The sequence below is a fragment of the Equus przewalskii genome, chromosome 11 (assembly GCF_037783145.1).
Source record: "Equus przewalskii isolate Varuska chromosome 11, EquPr2, whole genome shotgun sequence".
Classification (NCBI taxonomy): domain Eukaryota; kingdom Metazoa; phylum Chordata; class Mammalia; order Perissodactyla; family Equidae; genus Equus; species Equus przewalskii.
The window spans coordinates 12,982,040-12,991,048 of record NC_091841.1 but is presented as its reverse complement, the minus strand read 5'-3'; the positions used below and the strand labels follow the sequence as shown (position 1 = coordinate 12,991,048).

The 9,009-nt window shown below is 34.3% G+C and overlaps 1 pseudogene; it reads left to right on the top strand.

Moving 5' to 3' along the window:
- The first annotated feature begins 7,466 nt into the window (after positions 1-7,466).
- LOC103567155 (olfactory receptor 5G9-like) lies at positions 7,467-8,419 on the top strand (annotated as a pseudogene).
- The last annotated feature ends 590 nt before the right edge of the window (positions 8,420-9,009 follow it).

Genomic DNA, 9,009 nt, shown 5'->3' with positions numbered 1-9,009 from the left:
AATATTACTAGATATTTATCAACAGAATGTAGCACAATATCTGACACAGAACAATTATTCAGTAGAAGTTTGTTAAATCTGAGGTCATTTTGAAAGGAATTTGATGAAGCATAATTACCACTTAAGGCTGATATTAGTCCTTCTCTAATTTCATATTAAAAAAATTCTCTCAAAATGACCTTACATCCTGAATTCTTAAAACCCTGGTTTTAGATACTTAGTATTATTTTAGAACAGTGTGTCAAAGTTTGTTTTACAGTATGTGCTTTCAGTACCATGATATATACAATTTCACATTCCACATGAAACATCTTTTCTTTCCCCTTATTTTACCCTTTAGTCATCTCTTATTAATATGGTCTCAGTGAATATAGGATGTATTCAAATAAAGTTTTGGCAGTGTTCTTAGTGAAATAACACAGTAGCAGTAGTTCCTTCTTAAGATGTTGTTGAACTTTGCCACTAGATGACAGCATCTATCAATCACAATAAAATCACCCACTAAGGTTTACCTTAAATAACTGACAGCATTTTTAAGATGGTAGCCTTCTAAAAAGATTTAAGTAACAGGTAATATAATAAGTCTCATAAAGCTAGTAATATTTTAAAACAACACTGCAAGGTAAGAACTGTCCTCACTCAAGAGAGGGAAAACCGAGAGTCACAAAAGTAGAGTCATTTGTCTGTAGCTACACAGATTGAAATAGCAGATACAAATATCAAATTAAATTCTGCTTGTAACTTAGGCTCTCCTTTCCTTTTATAAAATTGTCTCCTTTATTTTATATATTTTTTATTTTATTTATCAGTATATTTATTTTATATATGTATATAAATACATTTATTTTATTATACATATAAATAATACAAATTCATATTAAGAACTTATAGCCTAAGAATATCAATTTTATTCAGTCATCTGTTTGGTGCCAATATCACTTGTTCTAACTTTTACTTATATAGAATGTCTATTATTCAGTATGTCTGGTCTCATAAAAGACTCACTTATCATTTTTGTAATTTTTCTTGATATATTATTAGCAAAATGTTTTATATAAATTTAGAATCAATTTTTTCAATTTTTGAAAAAATGTTTATACAAATCTGGTAATTTCTCAGTGCAAACTATATATATATATATATATATATATATATATATATAAATTATCAACTGGAGCAGCAATTCTGTTAATTATTTCTATTCCCTGACAGTCCTTACACAATAATACTGAAAAAAATGAACAGTATTTTTGCCATTAACATATTTCCGTGTATAAGGACATAAGAAAATAAACTAAATTATTTTGGCCATCATTTTTTGGTCACCTCTACATTTCAACCTCATGGTACAAAGTCTTTCAAAGAGTGGAGATCAATCAGGCTGATAGTATTCAAAATGTATACTGAGAGGACATGGGCATTTATCCATCAGAAAGAATGCTGGCTGAAACAGATTCCTAGAGCCTTCTGGGGTTATCCTTCTGTTGGCTGGATCATAGAGAAGTCTGGAGTTGGAGTAGAGGGCTGAGATGGTCAGATGGCATGGTAAGGACTTGAAGGGCTAAGGCAGGAAGCTATTTTCCCAAGAGTCTAGATGTATTTTGATATTTCACACTTGAAGCAACCATGCTGGTATTACTCTGGACACTGTAAGTGTCTGTTTAATTGATTAAGTCATGGTCTCCATCCTCTACACTCATAGCCTTGTAAAGGATCGTAACTCCCACACAAAACCACCACAATAAAAGGCAGAACCAATAAATTCCATATGTGAGGTCACCGCATGTTTTGAAATTAAGAAGGAGAGATTGCTTTGGATTGCAGATGCCAGAAGGAAGACTATTTGTGAAGATAATGTTTAAGCTATCCTAAAGCCTAGGTCAAAGACTTAATAATGTGATCAAAGATTCAGAGGAGGAAAGAGTGGGTAGCCCCATCAGACTGAACTGCAGTGAGTACAGGCAAGAGGATGGGATCTCATGTTGGAAAGGTTGTTTGTGGAAGAATATGTGAGATCTCAAAAATCAGGGAAATAAGGTAAAATTTGAACATATCAGGTATTCAAGTGTCTTTTTATGGCTGTGTCTCACCCACCAGGTAAATCCTGGAATTGAGGACAGAGAGAGGAGGCATGGAAACCCATCAGGATGCTCAGTCAGTGTCTAAGTCTGGAGTTGCCAAAGTGGTTGAACATTGAATCTCCTGTGGCCCAGCAGAGATTCTCATTAATTATCTCAGAAGAGGACTCAGACTCTGGCATTTTTAAAAAGCTTCCAAGGTAAGGCTAACATACAGCCAGGTTGAGATCAACTACTCTAAGTCAATGTTTCCCACACTGGAGACTGAAGGCACTTTAATTATATTATTTGTGAATTTAAGGTTTTATGAGAATTTTAGAATTTCTAAAATCATTTTTTATGAAAACTCATGGATTATAAATATAAATCTTTTTACTGGTTGTCAGGATGAAATGCCTCTTTTTGGGAAGTTGACAAATCAAATTTGAGGAATATTTTCATAATAGTTCAATTGTTCAAGTTCATGTTTCTTAAACTGTGTCAATATGTCCCTGGGTATCCACAGTTGTTCTCTCACATGGTCCAGGAAAAAAAAAATACTTACAGATTTTCTTTGACAGGTATCCAGATAGATATAGATAATCATTTTTAGAACCATTGGTCAGTATTGAGGTAATAAAAGAGTCAAGAATATAAATTCTTCAACACCCTCCTTTATCAGCCTCTCTTTCATGTAGTGAAGACTACTTCACCACTGCATGATGCCAGGTATCATTTCTGACTCTTACTAATGCTAAATGATCTGGAATATCTGAACTTTCAGACATGAGCCCTTGAATTTAAGTTAAACCAAGCCTGACACTTCCATTTCTTATTCATGCATAGTCTGTATAGTTTTCTCAAAGTTCTTTTTACTGTTTGTTTTTATCATTGCTTTTCATTATAGAGGCTTTCCCAGATGTGTAGTGCTTCTTGGCTGACTGCTCATATATATTTAATATTGGGGCACTCTAAGGTTGTTTGGAAACTATGAGTATCTGAATGAAGATTGTAATTTGTGGGATTCGCTGTCCACTTCATTATGAAACTATAAAAGTTAGAATTTTAGATCATCTTTATACGTTCATTGAAATTTATAATCAATTATAGGCCAGATTTACATACCAGAGTGTTTCTGTAACAAAAGCAATACATTTTTTTAATCTCAGTATTTTTTAAATAGATTGTTTATGTGAAGACTTTATTCTTTCCCATCAGTTAAAATTTACATAATATTTCCATGATATCTTCAAAGTATTTAGTATCTGTTGGCATACTAGAGAGATATGCTAGGTTATTCTATAATTATCGTCAACCTCCATATGTCTGTGCCATAAACCAGTCAAGAAACCTATTTATTTCTTGTTTGGTGTATATTCATTGCACAGTAGTGGATTTTATGTTCAAAGACTTCAGGTAATTAAATGATCCACCATTTAGAACTTTTCTACTCAGTGTGGTAGGGAAGAAAGTAAAAGGGCTCTTGTTTGCTTCTACAAGGAGTGACACATGCTACTTCTGTTCAAATTGCAATGGTTAAAGCAAGTTATATGGCCTTGCCTAAAGTCAAGGGGGTGAGGAAAGGCAATATTCTGTAATGCTGAGATGTAGAGGCAATAGGGAATCAGTGAAGAGTGGTGAATATGTGATCAAGGTCTCATGTTTATATATCTATATTCATACATATTCAATTACCACTATGGAGAATTTATCCTCTTTTGTTTGGGGGCATATTTTCAGAATTTAACATTTCAACCTTAATCAAAAGTAATTATGTCATTGTAACTAGAAATGAACTTTTTGAAAATTAGGCATTCCATGACTTTAGAAAGTAATTTTTTATTGAGATATAATTGACATATAGTATTGCATTATTAGTTTTAGGTGTACAACATAATGATTTGATATATGTATATATTGTAAAATGATTAATGCAATGAGTTTAGTTAATATCCATTACCACACATACTTAATTGTTTTTCTTGTGATGTTTAAAGTATTTTTTCTTGTGATGAAAACTTTTCAAATCTACTCTCTTAGCAACTTTCAAATATACAATTAAATCTTGTTAACTGTAGTAGATTACATCCTCTGGAATTATTGATTTATTTATTTAATAGCTGGAAGTTTATACCTTTTGATTACCTTCACCCAATCCTCACCCACCCAACCCCTGCATCTGGCAATCACCAATCTGTTCTCTGTAACTGATTTGGATTTTTTTCTTTTTTAAAATTCCACATATAAGTGAGATCGTACAGTATTCACCTTTCTATTTCAAAAAGGTAAATTTAAATAGAAATCTTAGAAACCTAAAGAAAGAGTGACTCAAAACATATTTACATAAAGAAGTTAAAAATAATTACGTGATAGATAACATAGGAATAATTAAAATACTAATTTCCATTTAAGTCAACAACTAAAATTCAAAAAAATATATAAAATATAAATATTATGCTTATGGAGAAAGTATTACACAGTTCTTCAAATAATAGAACTTTAACAAACCATCAGGAAAGCAGTAAACATGATCAAAGTCACTCTACACACCCTGACTTATGGCACACCCTTTTTGTAGACAGAAGATCCTTTACTTAAGAAAGTACACAGATAAAAACCCTTAGCAATATTAAACCTATAAACTCATATGGTCACACAATAGAAAGGGATTATTACCAGACAACTCAAAAGAATCACATAATTTTCAAATTCAGTACCAGAGGAACGAGAAAGATATTAGAAAACTTTTGGATTTTCTAGGGGGATCTCGGATGTGTTTTTCTCCATGAAGAGGAGGCAGCAAATCATGGAAGAGAAGAGATTATAGTAAGAAAAAAAATGATGAGATCAATGGTATTTAAGTATTAAGAGAGGACTTTAAGGAAACTACAAAGCAATGTCAGAATTAAAAACCACATGGGAGGCTTTAAATACAGAACTGACACTTATAAAATTGAACTCATGCTTTAGAATACTAATTTTAAAAGATTTTGCAAGATGAACAGAAAAAAGAGAACATGATTAAGAAGAGGAGAAGCAGCATAATGATATAAAAATCATAAAGTAGAGATTCAGCAACAGATTATGTGTTTGTTTAGGATAAGCCGAAGCCATCAAAACAGAAGGGAGGATCAAAGCTATAAAATGTTTTCTGAGCTAATGATGAGTCAAATATTTATATTAAAAATTTTCACTGTTTTGCACAAAAATCAATAAAAAGAAGCCCACATATCTTAGAGGAGATTTTTCAATTACAAAGTCATAAAATAAGTCTAAGTACAAAGGAAATCAAAACCTACTACCCACTAAAGTGGAAAAAATTCAAACAGTTCTCAGTCTTCTTAACAATATTAATAGTCAAAAACTAATGACGAAAGGACAAGGTTTAAAAGGCTTTCAGGAGAGAAATAAATTTTTCTTTCATATGTAGAGTCAACAGAAAGTTATCAAATGTTAAGTTCTCATGGAAAATTGCTTTAAAGATTACAGCAGCATACTAGGAAATTAAAAACAAAACAAAAAACACAGAACATTCTGGAGTAGGGAAATTGTGTTGCATGCCTAGGGACCTGTAATTTTCCCTTACTCTGGCTAGAACCAAAATTCAGGTCTCCATATAGACTCTGTTTTGTCAGGCTAATGCTGTTTGTATTGGAGGTGAAAAATAACCCTAAAAAATTTTGGTTATTGGTTTCTATCCCTTTATTGGCAATAAGAAATCTATTTCTTTTGTCATAGGCTAGCAGTTCAGATACAATCTCACACTAAAGTTTAGCAACCAATTAATACATCATCAGCAGTTGTTCTCTTCCAGTCCTTGCCTTCAATACTGAATCTCTTTACATACTTTGGAAAAATCCTGGGGAAATTATTTCTTTGGGAACATGTGGTAAAGGCTATATCTGAGGAAATTCCAGTGGAGTAAGAGGAAAATACAGCACTGAATTCAATTCACATCCCTGTGTAAACCACCCAAGTGAATTCCTTGCTAAAAGAAGGTTGTCAAAGGTTGTGAAGATGTTAATCCTAGTGCTCTGAACATGAAAGCTGATTGTACCCACCAGTCTGGGTGGTTTGGCCTGTACAGAAGAGTGTATTCTATTCTAAGCACCAAATGAAACAGAGAAACAGAAAATAAAGTGTACATAGACAGATAGAAGGCTTGGGCAGGTGTAGAAGCCAATACTGAGAGGAAGAGTTGAGGAGCTTTGGACAGTTGTTAAATGGAAGACTGAGATAGAGTGTGTAACTGATCCTAGAGGAGTTATCAGACTTTTGAAGAGGTTTAAGTGAGAAGTGAGTGTGATGAGTGGACAGTTCAACTGGCCATTCTGTCTTTCTCTTTAATTCTCCTGAAGCAAAATATATAATGCAAGCTGTATTATTGGCCTCAGAGAAGGCCTTACTAAAGTCAAATAATAAATTTCAAATTAGAAGGGAGAATGTCTAACATAAGTAGCATGTAGGATTTCGATATTCCTGTGCTAATAAAAATTTTTAAAAGTAAAGTATTAGTAGTTTTCTGAGCACATATACATCGATCCTCTTATTCTAAATGGATGAGAATTCTGAAAGATCAAGGTACAAGAGTTTTAGCCACATTGAAGCAATGAAATGACTCAGGTTCAAAGAGAATAGCTGACTTTACCAAGGGCCTCCTTATAGTGAATGACAAAAGGAAACGTAGAGGATAGAGTTGAGAGAATTTAGGCTCTTTTCCAGATTTCTTCCCTGTATTGTTTCCATAAAGCTTATACTTAAGACCAACACTGTTATTTCATGGGCTGTCCACTAATGGCCATTAGCTGTAATTCAACACCAGGAATAAGAAGCCAAAAATGCATTATCCTGTGCTTGTATTGGAATTAATTTTGGATTTCTCTAAGATGAAAGGAATTGTGAAGACACAGGAAACAGTTCTGCAGTGTGAAAAAAGAAAGAGCACTTTTTGTTTTGAAGGATACATTTTCAAAGCTCACCTTTGCCAGTCACTAGCATTATGAATGTGGATCGAGCTTCAGTTTTGTTCCTACATGAAATAAAATGATATTTAACTCAGGCAAAGTTCACTGAAGCAGGAGTTATTAGACATCTATTCTGGAGCCATCTCTGCATCAATTAGTTACGGGACCTTGAGTAAGCTGCTCCTCTTGACTAGGTTTCTTTTTTTCCTATCTCTATATTGATAGATTTCTACAGTCTTAAAATATTATAGCTTCAGATATGATTTTTAGCACTGGTCTATATTTAACTTTTGTTTCCTTGGCCACAGCATGCAACTAAGTCATAGAATCTCTAATGCTCTCCCAGTTACTAGTATATTTTTTCTGTGCCCTGTTTTTGAAGATAAGTTTGCCAAAACTGCTGAGACTCTTCTGCTCTTCTTCTAGTGCAAACCAGAAGCAGTCAATGGCCCTTGAAAACTACACGAGGATCACCTAGTTCTTTTTCACAGGTTTGAATTACAACTCCCAATTGCAGGTCTTCCTCTTCCTGCTCTTTCTGAATTTATACCTTACCAACCTAACTGGAAACCTGAATATGATTATTCTGATATGGATTGATTGTCGCCTCCACATGCCCATGTACTTTTTCTTCAGCTACTTGTCCTTTGTGGACATCAGCTTCTCCTCAGTTGTGAGACCCAAGACGCTCAATGACTTCTTTGTAAAGAAGAAAGTCATCTTTTTCTTGGGTTGTGCTTTGCAGCAGTGGTTCTTTGAGTTCTTTGTGGCAGCATAGTGTTTTGTGTTTTTTTTTGACATCCATGGCCTATGACCACTATGTTGACACCTGCACCCATTATTATATTCAGTTGCCATATCTCACAGACTCTGTATCCAGCTAGTGATTGGTCCCTATATCATCAGGTTCGTGAAAACCATGACACGTACAACAAATGCATCCCATCTCCCTTTTTGTGATCCCAATGTCAGCAATCATTTCTTCTGTGACATGTCCCCCTGACTTCCCCTGTATGTGCTGACATAGGCTCAATAACTTGGTAATTTTCATCATGGCTGGAGCTCTGGGAGTCTTCAGTGGTCTGACTATCCTGGTCTCCTACATTTACATCCTCACTGCCATCCTGAAGATCCACTCTGCCAAAGGGAGGCACAAAGCCTTTTCCACTTGCTCTTCCCGCCTGAAAACTGTCTCCATCTTGTATGGTACTCTTTATTTATGTATGCCTTAGTGCAAGTTTCTCCTTTGATCTCAATAAAGTGGTGTCCGTGTTTTACACAGCTGTGATCCCCATGTTGAACCCACTTATCTACAGCATGAGGAACAAGAAAGTCAAAGATGCCATCTACAGTGCTGTTGCTAATAGAATGTTTTGTGGGGCCTATCTTCTTATCTAGAAAGGAAATTGGGCAGAAATGTAAAAGGATAGGCTAAATGTGTGGCTTCCTAAGATTTCAGGCAAGTGTTTGGGGGTTGGTTGGCATCCTTTTATCCATTCTTCCATGGAACTCTTCATTCATTCATAGTCAAGCAATGTAGATTTATTAAGCCTTATATATGATCTTTTCTCCATAGTATACCACTATTATAGTTCAAATCCACAGTCCATTTAATTTTGCTTCTTGCAGACACCTCACAGTCGAATTATTTTTTAAAAGATTTATTATTTAATTTAAATTATTATTATTGTATCATTCTGCTAATATATTTTCTTTTTCTGCTGAATCTTTGGCATTAGAATTTTAACATGTGATACTCCAGGTTTTGCACTCACATGTGGCTCCCCTCAATAAGAATATGTGGAAAACGATGTGGGGTTTTATGTTTAACTTCGTGAATGGAATGAAATCTGTGGCTGTGCACACCAGTTTTGGGATGGCCTTGATACAAAGAACTATGTGTATCTCAGGGTCTGAAGAGGGATTTATGTTCAACTCTGACAGACAGAGTGGTCCACAGGGCCCATTTACAGTAATAAAGAGATTTG